Genomic DNA, 17,704 nt, shown 5'->3' with positions numbered 1-17,704 from the left:
TCCAACAATAGAAAAAATGGATCTCAATGTTTTGCTTTTAATGTGGGCATTTATATATACACATACCTCAGTGTTCAAAATTAGTGAAACTGGTCATAAAACTATTATCCCAAAGCATCAGTACTGATTTTTGAGCCCAAAGTAATTGCTTACAGTATCATTCAATATCACAGTAATCCAAGTCTATGTGCTGACCAGTAATGCTGAAGAAGCTGAAGTTGAATGGTTCTATGAAGACCCACAAGACCTTCTAGAACTAACACCAGAAAAAGATGTCCTTCTCATCATAGGGGACTGGAATGCAGAAGTAAGAAATAAGGAGACACTTGGAGTAACAGGCAGGTTTGGCCTTGGAGTACAAAATGAAGCAAGGCAAAGGCTAACACAGTTTTGTCAAGAGATTGTACTGGTCATGGCAAACACCCTCTTCCAACAACACAGGAGATGACTCCACACGTGGACATCACCAGATGGTCAATACCAAAATCAGGCAAAGATGGAAAAGTTTTATACAGTCAGCAATAAAAAAGACTGGGAGCTGACTGTGGCTCAGATCATGAACTCCTTATTGAAAAAGTCAGACTTAAATTGAAGAAAGTAAGGAAAACCACTAAACCATTCAGGTATGACCTAAACCAAATCCCTTACAATTATACAGTGGAAGTGACAAATAGATTCAAGGGATTAGATCTGATAGACAAAGTATCTGAAGAACTACGGATGGAGGTTTGTGACACCATACAGGAGGTGGTGATCAAAACCATACCCGAGAAGAAGTGTAAAAGAGACAAATGGTTGTCTGAGGAGGCCTTAAAAATAGCTGAGAAAAGAAGAGACACTAAAGGGAAAGGAGAAAAGAAAGATATATCCATATGAATACAGAATTTCAAAGAATAACAAGGAAAGACAAGAAAGCCTTCCTAAATGAACAATGCAAAGATATAGAGAAAAACAAAAGAATGGGAAAGACTAGATATCCATTTAAGAAAATAAGAGAAATTAAGTGACTATTTCATGCCAAGATGGACACAATAAAGGACAGAAATGGTATAGACCTAACAGAAGCAGAGAAGATTAAGAAGAGGTGGCAAGAATGCACAGAAGAACTATACAAAAAAGATCTTCATGACCCAGACCACGATGGTGTGATCACTCACCTAGAGCCAGACATCTTGGAGTCCAAAGCCAAATGGGCCTTAGGAAGAAGCATCACTACAGACAAAGCTAGTGGAGGTGATGGAATTCCAGTTGTGCTATTTCAAATAAATGATGATGCTGTGAAAGTGCTGCACTCAATAGGGAAGCAAATTTGGAAAACTCAGCAGTGGCCAAAGGACTGGAAAAGGTCAATTTTCATTCCAATCTCAAAGAAAGGTAATGTCAAAGAATGTTCAACTATTGCATGATTGCACTCATCTCACATGCTAGGAAAGCAATGCTCACAATTCTCCAAGCTAGGGTTGAACAGTCCATGAACCCTGAACTTCCAGATGTTCAAGCTGTATTGAGAAAAGGCAGAGGAACCAGAGATCCAATTGCCAACATCCACTGGATCATAGAAAAAGCAAGAGAATTTCAGAAAAACATCTGCTTCATTGACTACGCTGAAGCCTTTGACTGTGTGGATCACAACAAACTGTGGAAAATTCTTAAACAGATGGGAATACCAGACCACCTCACCTGCCTCCTGAGAAATCTGTATGCAGGTCAAGAAGCAGCAGTTAGAACCGGACATGGAACAATAGACTGGTTCCAAATTGGGAAAGGAATACATCAAGGCTGTATATTGTCACCCTGCTTATTTAACTTATATGCAGAGTATATCATGTGAAATGCTGGGCTAAATGAAGTACAAGTTGGAATCAAGAGTGCCAGGAGAAGTATCAATAATCTCAGATATGCAGATGACACCACTCTTATGGCAGAAAGTGAAGAAGAACTAACGAGCTTCTTGATGAAAGTGAAAGAAGAGAGTGAAAAAGCTGGCTTAAAACTCAGCATTGTAAAAATGAAGATCATGGCATCTGGGCCATCACCTCCTGGCAAATAGATGGGGAAACAAATGGAAATAGTGACAGGTTTTATTTTCTTGTGCTCCTAAATCACTGGAGATGGTGACTCAGGCCATGAAATTAAAAGAAGCTTGCTCCTTAGAAGAAAAGGTATGACCAACGTAGACAGCATATTAAAAAGCAGAGCCATTACCGACAAAGGTCTGGAAAAACCAAAGATAAGGCAAAACCATAGTCAAACCTTGGGTTTTCCAGTAGTTATGTATGGATGTGAGAGTTGGACTGTAAAGAAAACTGAGCACTGAAGAACTGATGCTTTTGAACTGTGGTGTTGGAGAAAACTCTTGAGCATCCCTTGGTCTGCAAGGAGATCCAACTAGTCAATCCTAAAGGGAATCAGTCCAGAATATTCATTGGAAGGACTGATGATGGAGCTGAAGCTCCAATACTTTGCCCACCTGATGCGAAGAACTGACTCACTGGAAAAGACCCTGATGCTGGGAAATATTGAAGGCAGAAGGAGAAGGGTCGACAGAGGATGAGATGGTTGGATGGCATCACTGAATTGATGGAATATGTGTTTGAGCAAGGTCTGGGTGTTAGTGGTGTTAGTGAAGGACAGGGAGGTCAGGCGTGCTGCCGTCATGGGGTTCCAAAGAGTCAGACATGACTGAGCTACGGAACTGAACTGAACTGAATAGTTCCCTACATAAAAAATAAACCACAGTATATGGCATCATAGTAGAAACTCTAGGTGCTTGTTGGTGGCCTGGAAGGACACAAAAGGGTCCATTGGGATATTCAGAAAGAGCTTTACAAAGGAGAAAGGACTTGGTAGTTTTGAAGAATCAGTAGGAGTTTAACAAGCTGGGAGGAGAGGGGAAAGTATTCTGAGAAAAGATAATAACATTCCTTATTTAGAGCAAATCCTTGGCTATTTACCTTAGTTTTTCAGTGGTTTTAATTTTTAATCTGTAGAGTCTCTCTCTCCAAATATGTTGTAAGTTTGAGGAGGATAAAGATAATTTCTTCTGGCTCTTTTGTTTTTTTTTAAAATAACAAATGTAATAAGTAGCAAATATGTCTTGATTATTTAGTCAATGACGCTTCTCTGAAGTAAAGTCATTTTTTTCAGGTCCACAATTTTTCAGGTCCAAATTTCTGTATTTCCTATTTTTCTAGTCCAACATCTTTACTCATTAACTCCAGCACGTATAAAGGAAGTTTCCAAAATTAAAACTGAGCATTAACACATTTCCAAACCTCTCCCAAGAGAATGCCTGATATTCTTGCTAAAAATTTCCAACTGTCTAGTAGGGAAGCTTTATCTAAGGCTTATAGTGGTCCATGGTTAAACTTCTGAAGTTTCAGAAATCAGTAAGAAGCATGTAAACAGAAAAGAGAGAGGCAGGAGGTAGGGGGAAAGAGATGAAAGAGAAGCAATAGTTCTAACAGCAGCCAATGCAGCAGGGAACATAAGTGTCTATCCAGGTTTTATGATACAATTGGTAGTCATCCTCTATGCTATTCTTAAAGTCATAGAATAAAATAGAGATAAATTAAATCCATATTTTAAAGTTTCTTAAATAGTTAATGCTTGAATTTTAGAGCTAGAAAGGCATACATTATCTGTGTGGCACATATTTACTAAGTACTTTCACATATTTGAGGCTTTTGATTACCATTTGGGTGGCTATTTCCATAATAGAATTATTTTCATTTATAGACAAGGGATCTCAAGTTCAGAGAAGTTAGAAGTCCCAAAACATAGATTTACTGAGTTTTTTTTAAATTTAAATTTTTAAAAATTTTTTCATTTATTTTTATTAGTTGAAAGCTAATTACTTTACAATATTATAGTGGTTTTTGCCATACATTGACATGAATCAGCCATGGATTTACATGTGTTCCCCATCCCAATCCCCCCTTCCGCCTCCCTTCCCATCCCATCCCTCTGGGTCTTCCCAGTAGATTTATTGAGTTTGAAACCAAAAATAAAGTCATCTGATTTCAAGTCTATTGCTCTTTGAATATATTATGCAAATATGTCTGTTGAGGATCTAAAACAGTTATTTTATTATGAATTTTAAACAAGAATTAATAAATGTATACCTGAAACTTACACAATGCTGTATGTCAATTATATCTCCATTAAGCTGGAAAAGAAGAATTTAGTTTAACTCAGAAGAATATTCCATTCTATATATGTAAACACTTAACACATACCTACTTAACTCCCAAGATTTCACAGCTACTAGTGGCAGAGATGAGAGTTAAATTCACACATTGTTATAACTTAAGGGGAATGGAGAAAGGTGATTGCTGCTTTGACTGGGAAAATAGCAAACTACACTAAGGTTTTGGTCCCAGTAAAAGGTTCACCAAAGTCAGGGGGCAATTTATTCATAAAAAACCATAATAACTTACAATTCAGAAAGATTCCAGCTAGAAACAAAAATGTGGAAGTTATCTAAAATATAAAATCAAGAGAAAAAGGATTTGTTTGAAGGATAACATATAAAGAGATAAAAGTAAATTAATGGAGAAAATATACATTGCCCCAAATGAACATATTTTGTATTTGTCATGATCCTTATTATAATACTATCAGTACTATTTTTATATAGTATCTGCCTTTATTATTTATTTTATTTTTGTATTGTTTGGCATATATAGGATTTTAGTTCCTCAACCAGGGATCAAGAGTCTAAGCCACAGGACCACCAGGGAAGTCCCAGTATCTGCCTTTAAAAAACCCTGTTTTTGTGCACAACAACAAAAATCAAGGGAGAAAGGAATGTCAAAGAGCTAAGTAATGGTTGTCATGTTCCCATGTTACAGAAAAATCAAGAAGACTAAGCAAGCATGGATTTAGGAATGAGATTTCTTCGGTGCCATAAAAGAAGTCAGATGAAATCAAATAGAAAAGAGAGAATTTAGATTGTAGGGAGGGGTAAATGGTGACAAAGTTGAGAAATCAAAATCAGAAATGATGAATAGTTTTGATAATATAGGACAAAAGGTTTTCTTGGAAATGTGGAAAATCAGGCAATATGCTATGTGCACAAAACTTGTAGAAGGCAGAAATTATAAACAGTTAAAAGATAAATAAATTTCCAAGCAGCTGTGACAATCTTGTTGAAGATGGGAATCATGAACTTGGACAAAAGCTAGATGGAGTATTTTTGTAACATCATTCAGAAACACTCAGGAACTCCATACTTAGCATTTTCGAGTAGCACATTTGTTGAGCATAATAAGCAGAATGGAGTATCAAAAGAGACAGAGATCTTCAGCAGCTAGAGGTCACATTGAAATTATCTGACCAAATTACATTCTGGACAATACAGCAAGTGACACCAAAGATGACCAGATATATGGAGAAAACAGAATCAGAGAATTTAAAAGCAGGGGCAGCAATTGTAAGCTTATGGTAACTTCTCTTTCTTTCCTATCTTGAATCTCAAGTCTGAATTCTCATAAAAAATTAACCACACTATAGTCATGTCTAACTCTGTGATACCATGGACTGTAGCCTGCCAGGCTCCTCTGTCAATGGAATTCTCTAGGCAAGAATACTGGAGTGGGCAACTATTTGGAAGATAACCTTTAGAAACTGTGCATCACTTTATTGTACACCTGTAACATATAATACTACTCTACATCAACTATACTCTAGTTAAAAAATAAACTAATAAAAAAATTAACCACACTACAATGTGATAATTATAGTTCACATTCCTACAGGATAACTAGGAACACTGTTAAGGGAATAGATTCTAAGAGTTCTCATCAAAAATATATTTTTTTCTCTTTTCCTTTTATTGTATCTATATGAAATGATGGATGCTAAATAAAACCTATTGTGGTAATCATTTTACAATATACATAAATCAAACCATCATGTTGCACACTTTAAACTTATATAGTGGTATATGTCAATTATTTCTCAATAAAACTAAGAAAAAGAAAACAACCTCATTTTCCTGTGCCTTTCTCTATACAATTTCACTGGCTCTTCCTTCCTGGACAATTTCTGCTCCTGCTCATTCTGTTACAGTCTTCCTCTCTGGAAGCCTGGAACCTGAGAAGGAGATTCTTCTTGTGGTAGACTACAGTCCACCAACCCCTCTATCCCACCTACCTAATCTATCAAAAGATCTCAGAGGGCAGCATGGTCAGGGAGTTGGAGAAGTTCCACAAGTTAAATTTTCTCTTGTGCATGAGCATTACCCACATCCTTCCACCCACCCACCCCAGGATAAGAAGAGATGCTATTTTAAGAGATGTGACTAATTAGCTTTAGGAGAAGGTGGTGACCAAGTGATGCATTAGAATTCTGGGATGCTCAGACTGAGGTCATCAGGCCAAGGGAATTGTCCCATAGGATTGTGGGGGAGGGGTAATGAGGTGCATAATTTTCTTAAATGGAAAATATTTATCATTTTGGTTTTTAAACATTTTAATCTTCATTTTATTGTATGACTCAGGGGATCTCTAATGAAAGGGATATGTTATTTTCTAATTTTTAAATGGAAAAAAAGTCCAACAGTTTCCTGTAAAACAAAACTTAGATCTAGTCAACTAAGTCTGTGTGTGTTCGAAGATCCAACAATACTTAGGAGTAGCAAGCATGAGTAAATACTAAAAACTAATGAGAAAGGATGAGGATGCCTGGAATAGAAACAGAGTAGAAAAGAGACAAGGTGGAAGCAGAGATGGTGATAGAGAGATGTGTGCATATACCCTTTATTTCCTGGAGAAACAACAGGAAACCAACCAAAAGAATTGAGAACAGCATTTTTGAAAAATATAGAGTAATTAACCCACACATCTCAACAGAAAAGATGCTGCCTGCCACAACTTAAGACCTGACACAGCCAAAAATATTCAAAAATTAACAGTCATCAAATGACAAATGAAGCAAGCAAAAGAAGGAAGGAAAAAAATAACTGCAAACACAACCCCAAAACAATGAACAAAATGGCAACAGTATATATCTAGCAATAATTATTTTAAATGTAAATTTACCTTGCTCAGCCATAAAAAGGAACACATTTGAATTAGTCCTAATGAGGTAGATGAACTTAGAGCTTATTGTACAGAGTGAAGTAGGAGAAAGAGAAAGACAAATATTGCGTATTAACACATGTGTATGGAATCTAGAAAGATGGTACTGATGAACCAATTTGCAGGACAGCAATTGAGACACAGACATAGAGAACAGACTTGTGGACACAGTGTGGGAAGGAGAGGAAGGAAAGAACTGAGAGAGTAGCATGGAAACATATACATTACCATATGTAAAACAGACAGCCAATGGGAATTTGCTCTGTGACATGGAGAGCTCAATCCACTGCTTTGTGACAAAGAGGGGTGGGATGGGGTGGAGGATGGGAGGGAAGTTCAAGAGGGAGGGGACATAGTATACCTGTGACTGATTCATGCTGATGTATGGCAGAAACCAGCACAATACTGTAAAGCAATTATCCTCTAATAAAACGTTTTGAAAATGTAAATGGACCAAATGCTCCAATCAAAAGACACAGAGTGCTGAATGGATAAAATACAGGACCTATCACAGGAGGCATACTACAGATCAAAGACATTCATGGACTGAAAGTAAAATGATGGGAAAAGGTATTTTCTGCAAATACAGATGACAAGAAAGCTGGGTACAATATCTATATCAGAAAACAAAGAAAAGATTAAACAAAGATTATCAAAAGAGAGACAAAGAAAGAAGGACATCACGTGATAATCAAGGGATCAGTCAAACAAGAACAGAAAGCAATGGTAAATATGTAGACACGCAACATAGGAGCACTTTATTACATAAAGCAAGTATTAACAAATATCAAGGAAGAAATTGACAGTAACAAAATAATAGTAGAGAACTTAAAAATCTAATTATACATATGGACAGATCATAGAGACAGAAAATCAATAAGGAAACACTGGCCTTAAATGACACATCATATCAAGTGGGTGTATATGTTTATCTGTCTGTCTCTCTCTATCTAAAACATTCCATTGAAAAGCAGCAGAATAAACATTCCTTTTAAGTGCACAGAACATTCTCCAGAATAGATTATGTTAGGCCACAAAACCAGTCTCAATATATTTAAAGAAAACTGAAATCATATCAAGCATCTTTTCTGACCACAATGTTATGAGGCTAGAAACTAACTACAAGAATAAAAAAAGTGCATAAAACACAAACATGTGGAGGTAATATAATATGCTACCAAACAACCAACGGAACAGTGAAGAGATCAAAGAAAAAAACCCTAAAAAAATATTGGAAACAAAAAAGAAAACACAATGTTCCAAAATCTATGGGACACAGCAAAAGCAACTCTAAGAGGGAAGTTTATAGCAATACAAACTTACCTTGAGAAACAAGAAAAACCTCATACATGGAGAAAGGCAATGAAATTTTTGAGACAAAAATTATGATTATTAGAATTATTTTAAAGGGCAATTTTGAAGGGAAAATAAATAAACAACAGTGATTATTATTTACATAGGCTAGCAAAATGTCTTTGTCAAGGTTCAACATAAAAATCTGTGAAAAAGATCATAGTTTAAAAGCCTATTTTTGTATTTGATAATTTTAGTAGTTTCTTTCATTATTTCATTATCATACTATAATATGTGTTATAAAAATATTAAAGCTATAAAAAGATAATAAAGACCACCTATGTCTTAATATCACTATTATATCTTATATCACTATTAACACGTTAGCTTATATACACACACTATTTTGAAAATAGATCAAGTTTTAAATCTTGATTTGTTATTGCCTTTTCCCCTCATGAATATATCTTGAGCAACTTTTCATGTTATTAAATATTCATTATTTGATAGTTGAACTGTATGTATATACCAGATTTCCACTGTTATAATTTATTTAATTTAGAATTGTTTTACCATCAACAAGGGACTGACATAAATATAGGGGAAAATAATTTAGGCAAATTGGCCCTAAATGAAGAAAAGTAAGATAGGATTCCCCAGGGATCAATATTAAACCTATTAAATAATAAAAAAAATAGCATAATGATTAAAAAATTCGGTCTCAGGAAATACACTGCCTGCCTATTTATCAACATTACATGTTATTTAACCTCTCTGTGCCTTCTTCTCCTAGTCTATAAAATGGGGATATTAAAAGTACCTACCTCAAAGATTACTATGAGGATTAAGTAAGTCAATATAGTTAAAGCTAAGAGCAGTGCCTGACACATAGTATGTGCTCTGTAAATATTTCCCATTATTATTTTTCCAATTAACTGAAGGAGAAAGGAAACCATTAAATCTTCAATTTGGCAGGGGACAAAAAGGAATGTTAAGTATAATGGATCAGTTCGGTTGAGTTGCTCAGTCATGTCCGACTCTGCGACCCCATGAACTGCAGCATGCCAGGCCTCCCTGTCCATCACCAACTCCCGGAGTTTACCCAAATTCATGTCCATTGAGTCGGTGATGTCATCCAACCATCTCATCCTTTGTCCCCTTTTCCTTCTGCCCTCTATCTTTCCCAGCATCGGGGTCTTTTCCAATGAGTCAGCTCTTCACATCAGGTGGCCAAAGTATTGGAGTTTCAGCTTCAACATCAGCCCTTCTAATGAACAACCAGGACTGATCTCCTTTAGGAGATGGATTGGTTGGATCTCCTTGCAGTCCAAGGGACTCTCAAGAGTCTTCTCCAACACCACAGTTCAAAAACATCAATTCTTTGGCACTCAGCTTTCTTTATAGTCCAACTCTCACATCCATATATGATTACTGGAAAAACCATAGCCTTGACTAGACGGACCTTTGTTGATAAAGTAATGTCTCTGCTTTTTAATATGCTGTCTAGGTTGGTCATAACTTTCTTTCCAAGGAGCAAACATCTTTTAATTTCATGGCTGCAGTCACCATCTGCAGTGATTTTGGAGCCCAGAAAAATAAACTCTGACACTGTTTCCACTGCTTCCCCATCTATTTGCCATGAAGAGATGGGACTGGGTGCCACAATCTTAATTTTCCAAATGTTGAGCTTTAAGCCAACCTTTTCACACTCCTGTTTCACTTTCATCAGGAGGCTCTTTAGTTCTTCTTCACTTTCTGCCATAAAGGTGGTGTCATCTGCATATCTGAGTTTACTGATATCTCTCCTGGCAATCTTGATTCCAGCTTGTGCTTCATCCAGCCCAGCATTTCTCATGATATACTCTGTATATAAGTTAAATAAGTAGGGTGACAATATACAGCCTTGACGTATTCCTTTTCCTATTTGGAACCACTCTGTTGTTCCATGTCTAGTTCTAACTGTCGCTTCCTGACCTGCATACAGATTTCTCAAGAGGAAGGCCAGGTGGTCTGGTATTCCCATCTCTTTCAGAATTTTTCACAGTCTATTGTGATCCACACAGTCAAAGGCTTTGGTATAGTCAATAAAACAGAAATAGATGTTTTTCTGGAACTCTTGCTTTTTCGATGATCCAGTGGATGTTGGCAATTTGATCTCTGGTTCTTCTGACTTTTCTAAAACCAGCTTGAACATCTGGAAGTTCATGGTTCACATATTGCTGAAGCCTGGCTTGGAGAATTTTGAGCATTACTTTACTAGTGTGTGAGATGAATGCAATTGTGCGCTAGTTTGAGTATTCTTTGCATTGCCTTTCTTTGGGATTGGAATGAAAACTGACCTTTTCCAGTCCCGTGGCCCCTGCTGAGTTTTCCAAATTTGCTGACATATTGAGTGCAGCACTTTCACAGCATCATTTTTTAGGATCTGAAATGACTCAACTGGAGTTCCATCATCTCCACTAGCTTTGTTCATAGTGATGCTTCCTAAGAACCACTTGACTTCACATTCCAGGATATCTGGCTCTAGGTGAGTGATCACACCATCATGATTATCTGGGTCATGAAGATCTTTTTTGTACAGTTCTTCTGTGTATTCTTGCCACCTCTTTTTAATATCTCCTGCTTCTGTTAGGTCCACACCATTTCTGTCCTTTATTGAGCCCATCTTTGCATGAAATGTTCCCTTGGTATCTCTAATTTTCTTGAAGACATCTCTAGTCTTTCCAGTTCCTTTGCATTGATCACTGAGGAAGGCTTTCTTATCTCTCCTTGCTATTCTTTGGAACTCTGCATTCAAATGGGTATATCTTTCCTTTTATCCTTTACTTTTCACTTCTTTTCTTTTCACAGCTATTTGTAAGGCCTCCTCAGACAGCCAGTTTGCTTTTTTGCATTTCTTTTTCTTGGGGATGGTCTTGATCCCTGTCTCTGTATAATGTCACGAAGTATATACTACAGTCTTATAAAAAGACAAACTAATGGAGATATAATCACAAGATATGAGTGTGAGAGAGAGAGAGACAGAAAAGGAAGTACAAAGCAGAAGGTAAGTTTAATGTACATTAGAAGATAAAGTAAATTTTAATCTGATAGACTCCAAGCAAATACTTCTAATCCAGGAAAGGAATTCAGGTTAATTTTTAAATTGATAAAGTCTTTTCAGATATCATCTCACTTAGTTATAGCCATAAACATGTGAATCCTACTGTAGTCTTTGAAGAAAAAAATTCAAGAGGTTAAGCGACTTTAGAATGATAATACAGCAAATGCGTTGGTGCTGCTGAGACAAAAAATCTCTGAATTTTAACCGTAAGTTTTGTGTGATACTATATGGCCTTTCATTTTAGACTCTTGTTTTAAGATAAAAATTGATAGTTGGGGGAATAGCCAAATCTATTTGATGGGCATCCCAAAACTGGCCTGCCTTCTGCTTTTGTAAATAACATTTTATCAGAACTCAACAATACCTATTCATTTATATGTTGTCTATAGATCAAATTGCCAACATCTAATGGATCATAGAAAAAGCAAGAGATTTCCAGAAAAACATCTACTTCTGCTTCATTGACTATGCTAAAGCCTTTGACTGTGTGGATCACAACAAACTGTGGAAAATTCTTAAAGAGATGGGAATACCAGACCATCTGACCTGCCTCTGGAGAAATCTGTATGCTGGTCAAGAAACAACAGTTAGAACCGGACATGGAACAACAGACTGGTTCCAAATAGGAAAAGGAATACGTCAAGGCTGTATATTGTCACCCTACTTATTTAACTTATATGCAGAGTACATCATGTGAAATGCTGGGCTGGATGAAGTAGAAGCTGGAATCAAGACTGCCGAGAGAAATATCAGTAACCTCAGATATGCAGATGATACCACCCTTATGGCAGAAAGTGAAGAAGAACTAAAGAGCCTCTTGATGAAAGTGAAAGAGGAGAGTGAAAAAAACTGGCTTAAAACTCAACATTCAAAAAACGAAGATCATGGCATCTGGTCCCGTCACTTCATGGCAAATAGATGGGGAAACAATGGAAACAGTGACAGACTTTATTTTCTTGGGCTCCCAAATCACTGGTGATGGTGACTGCAGCCATGAAATTAAAAGATGCTTGCTCCTTGGAAGAAAAGCTATGACCAAGCTAGACAGCATATTAAAAAGCAGAGACAAACAAAAACTCAGCACAAATCTCACCCTATACAAAGCTTACACAAACCACTGGACCAACATTAGGAGGGCAGAAACCAAAAGGAAGAAAGAATTCAAACTTGAAGCCTGGGAAAAGGAGACCTCAAACTAAATAAGCTAAAAAAGCATAATGAAAAGGCAGAGAAATACTGCCCAAATGAAGGAACAAACCAGAAACACAGAAGTCCAAATAAATGAAGAGGAAATAGGCAATCTACCTGAAAAAGAATTCAGAATAGTGATAGTAAAGATGATTAAAAACCTTGAAAACAAAATGGAGGAAATGCAAGAATCAATTAACAAGACCTTGAATTAAAGAATAAACATACAAAGACAAACAACACTATTACTGAAATTAAAAATATTCTAGAAGGAATCAATAGCAGAATATCTGAAGCAGAAGAACGAATCAGTGAGCTGGAAGATAAAATGGTGGAAATAACTTCTGAAGAGCAGAATAAAGTAAAAAGAATGAAAAGAACTGAGGATAGTCTCAGAGACCTCTGGGACAATATCAAACACACCAACATTCGAATTATACAGGTCCCAGAAGAAGAGAAAAATAAAGGGTATGAGAAAATTTTTGAAGAGACTATAGTTGAAAATTTTTCCAACATGGAAAAGGAAATGATTTCAAGTCAAAGAGGCACAAAGAGTCCCATACAGGGTAAACCCAAGGAGAAACATGCCAAGACACATACTAATGAAACTAGAAAGACTAGACACAAAGAAAGAATATTAATAGCAGCAAGGGAGAAGCAACAAGTACCACACAAGGGAAATCTCATATGCTTAACAGCTGATCTTTCAGCAGAAACTCTGCAGGCCAGAGGGGAGTGGCAGAATATATTTAAAGTATTGAAAAGGAAAAATCTACAACCAAGATTACAGTACTTGGCAAGGATCTCATTCAAAATTGATGGAGAAATAAAAAGTTTTTCAGACAAGCAAAAGTTAAGAGAATTCAGTACCACCAAACCAACTTTACAACAAATGTTAAAGCAACTTATATAGTCAAGAAATACAAGAGAAGAAAAAAGATCTATAAAATCAACCCCAAACGATTAAGAAAATGGCAATAGGAATATATATATCAATAATTACTTTAAATGTAAATGGATTAAGTGCTCCAACCAAAAGAAACAGACTAGCTGAATGGATACAAAACCAAGACTCATATATATGCTGTCTACAGGAAACCCACTTTAGACCAAAAGACACATATAGACTGAAAGTGAGAGGATGGAAAAACATACTCCATGCAAATGGAAAGCAAAAGAAAGCTGTGGTAGCAATCCTCATATCAGACAAAATAGACCTTAAAATAAAGAATTTACAAGAGATAAGGAAGGACACTACATAATGATCAAGGGCTCAATCCAAGAGGAAGACATAACAATTGTAAATATCTATGCACACAACATAGGAGCACCACAATACATTAGACCAATACTAATAGACGTAAAAGGAGAAACTGACAGTAACACAATGATAGTAAGAGACTTTAACACCCCACTCACACCAATGGACAGGTATCAAAACAGAAAAGTAATAAGGAAACATACATCTTAAATGATACATTAGATGAGATGGATCTCATTGATATCTTCAGGACATTCCATCCAAATGCAGAATATACCTTCTCAAGTGCACATGGAACATTCTTCAGGATAGACCATATCTTGGGTCACAAATCAAACTCCAGTAAATTTAAGAAAATTGAAAAAATATCAAGTATCTTCTCCTACCACAATGCTATGAGACTAGATATCAATTATAAGAAAAGAACTGTAAGAAACAAACACATGGAGATTAAACAGCATGTTCCTAAATAACCAACAGACTACTGAAGAAATCAAAAGGGAAATAAAATTTCTACAAACAAATGGCAATGAAAACACGACTACTCAAAACCTAAGGGATGCAGCAAAAGCAGTTCTAAGAGGGAAGTTTATAGCAATACAATCCTACTTCAAGAAACAAGAAAAACATCGAATAGACAACCTAACTTTATACCTAAAACAACTGGAAAAAGAACAAAAAACCCCCCAAAATTAGTAGAAGGAAAGAAATTATAAAGATCCAAGCAGAAATAAATGAAAAAGAAATGAAAAAAACAATAGTAAAGATTAATAAAACTAAAAGCTGGTTCTTTGAGAAGATAAACAAAATTGACAAACCTTTAGCCAGACTCATCAAGAAAAAAAAAAGAGAAGAATCAAATCAACAAAATTAGAAATCAAAAAGGAGAGGTTACAACAGACAATGCAGAAATACAAAGGATTATAAGAGACTATTATGAACAACTATATGGCAATAAAATGGATAACCTGGAAGAAATGGACAGATTCTTAGAAAAGTTTAGTCTTCCAAGACTGAACCAGGAAGGAATAGAAATTATGAGCAACCTAATTACAAGCACTGAAATTGAAGCTGTGATCAGAAATCTTCCCCAAAACAAAAGCCCAGGACCAGATGGCTTCTCAGGAGAATTCTGTCAAACATTCAGAGAAGAGCTAATGCCTATGCTTCTAAAACTCTTTCAAAAAATTGCAGAGGAAGGAACACTTCCAAACTCATTCTACGAGGCCACCATCATCCTGATACCAAAACCAGACAAAGACAACACAAGAAAAGAAAACTAAAGGCCAATAGCACTGATGAACATAGATGCAAAAATCCTCAACAAAATTTTAGCAAACAGAATTCTGCAACACATCAAAATTCTCATACATCAAGATCAAGTTAGGTTTATTCCAGGAATGCAAAGATTCTTCAATATATGCAAATAATTCAATGGGATACACCATGTCAACAAATTGAAAGATAAAAACCATATGATAATCTCAACAGAAAAAAAATCCTTTGACAAAACTCAGCACCCATTTCTAATTAAAACTCTTCAAAAAATGGGCATAGAAGGAACCTACCTCAACATAGTAAAGGCCATATACGATAAGTTTATAGAAAACATTATTCTCAATGGTGAAAAACTGAAAACATTCCCCCTAAGATGAGGAACAAGACAAGAGTGTCCACTTTTGCCACTGTTATTCAACATAGTCCTGGCAGTCCTAGCTACAGCAATCAGAGGAAAAAAAAAAAGAAATAAAAGGAATCCAGATCAGAAAAGAAGTAGTAAAGTACTGTTTGCAGATGACATGATACTGTACATAGAAAACTCTAAAGATAGTATCAGAAAATTATTAGAGCTAATCAGTGAATTTAGTAAAGCTGTAGGATATAAAATCAAAACAAACAAATCATTTACATTTCTATATACTAACAATGAAAAATCAGAAAAAGAAATTAAGGAATCAATCCCATTCACCATTGCAACAAAAAGAATTAAATATCTAGGAACAAACTTACCTACGGAAACAAAATAACTTACACAGAAAATTATAAGATGCTAATGAAAGACAGCAAAGATGAGATAAACAGATGGAGAGATATTCCATGTTCCTGGGTAGGAAGAATCAATACTGTGAAAATGACTACACTACCAAATGTAATCTACAGATTCAATGTGATCCCTATCAAATTACCAATGGCATTTTTCACAGAACTAGAACAAAAAATGTCACAATTCATATGGAAACACAAAAGATCCCGAATAGCCAAAGCACTCTTGAGAAAGAAAAATGGAGCTGGAGGAATCAACCTTCTTGACTTCAGATTATACTACAAAGTTACAGTCATTAAGACAGTATGGTACTGGCACAAAAACAGAAATATAGACCAATGGAACAAGATAGAAAGCCCAGAAATAAACCCATGCACTTATGGGTACCTTATTTTTGACAAAGGAGGCAAGAATATACAATGGGGCAAAGACAGCCTCTTCAATAAATGGTTCTGGGAAAACTGGACAGCTACATGTAAAAGAATGAAATTAGAACACTTCCTGACACCATACACATAGATAAACTCGAAATGGATTAAAGACCTAAATGTAAGACCAGAAACTATAAAACTCTTAGAGGAAAACATAGGCAGAACACTTGATGACATAGATCAAAGCAAAATCCTTTATGACCCACCTCCTAGAGTAATGGGAAGAAAAACAAAAGTAAACAAGTGGGATTAAACTTAAAAGCTTTTGCACAGCAAACGAAACTATAAGCAAGGTGAAAAGACAACCCTCAGAATGGGAGAAAATAATAGCACATGAAACAACCGACAAAGGATTTATTTCCAAAATATACAAGCAGCTCATACAACTCAATGCCAGAAAAACAAACAACCCAATCAAAAGGTGGGAAAAAGACCTAAACAGACATCTCTCCAAAGAAGACATACAGATGGCTAACAAACCCATGAAAAGATGCTCAACATTGCTCATTATTAGAGAAATGCAAATCAAAACTACAATGAGATATCACCTCACACCAGTGAGAAGGGCCATCAGCAAAGAGTCTACAAACAACAAATGCTGCAGAAAAGGGAACACTCTTGCAATATTGGTAGGAAAGTAGATTGATACAGCCACTATGGAAGACGGCATGGAGATTCCTTAAAAAACTAGTAATAAACTACCATATAACCCAGCATCCCACTCCTAGGCATATACTCTGAGGAAACCAGGGTTGAAAAAGACACATGTATCCCATTGTTCATTATAGCACTATTTACAATACTAGAACATGGTAGCAATCTAGATGTCCATCGACAGATGAATGGATAAAGAAGTTGTGGTACATATACACAATGTAATATTATTCAGCCAAAAAAGGAATACATTTGAGTAAGTTCTGATGAAGTGGATGAACCTAGAACCTATTATACAGAGTGAAGTAAGTCAGAATGAGAAAGATAAATATCGTATTCTAACACATATATATGGAATCTAGAAAAATGGTACTGAAGAATTTATTTTCAAATCAGCAATGGAGAAACAGACATAGAGAATAGACTTATGGACATGGGAAGAGGGGAGGAAAGGCTGAGATGTGTGGAAACAGAAACATGGAAACTTACATTACCATATGTAAAATAGATAGTCAATGGGAATTTGCTGTATGGTTTAGGAAGCTCAAACAGGGGCTCTGTATCAATCTAGAGTGGTGAGATGGGGCAGGAGATGGGAGGGAGTTTCAAAAGGGCAGGGATGTAAGTATACTTATGGCTGATTCATGT

This window comes from Odocoileus virginianus, chromosome 6 (genome assembly GCF_023699985.2).
Source record: "Odocoileus virginianus isolate 20LAN1187 ecotype Illinois chromosome 6, Ovbor_1.2, whole genome shotgun sequence".
Lineage (NCBI taxonomy): Eukaryota > Metazoa > Chordata > Mammalia > Artiodactyla > Cervidae > Odocoileus > Odocoileus virginianus.
This window is presented reverse-complemented; position numbering follows the sequence as displayed.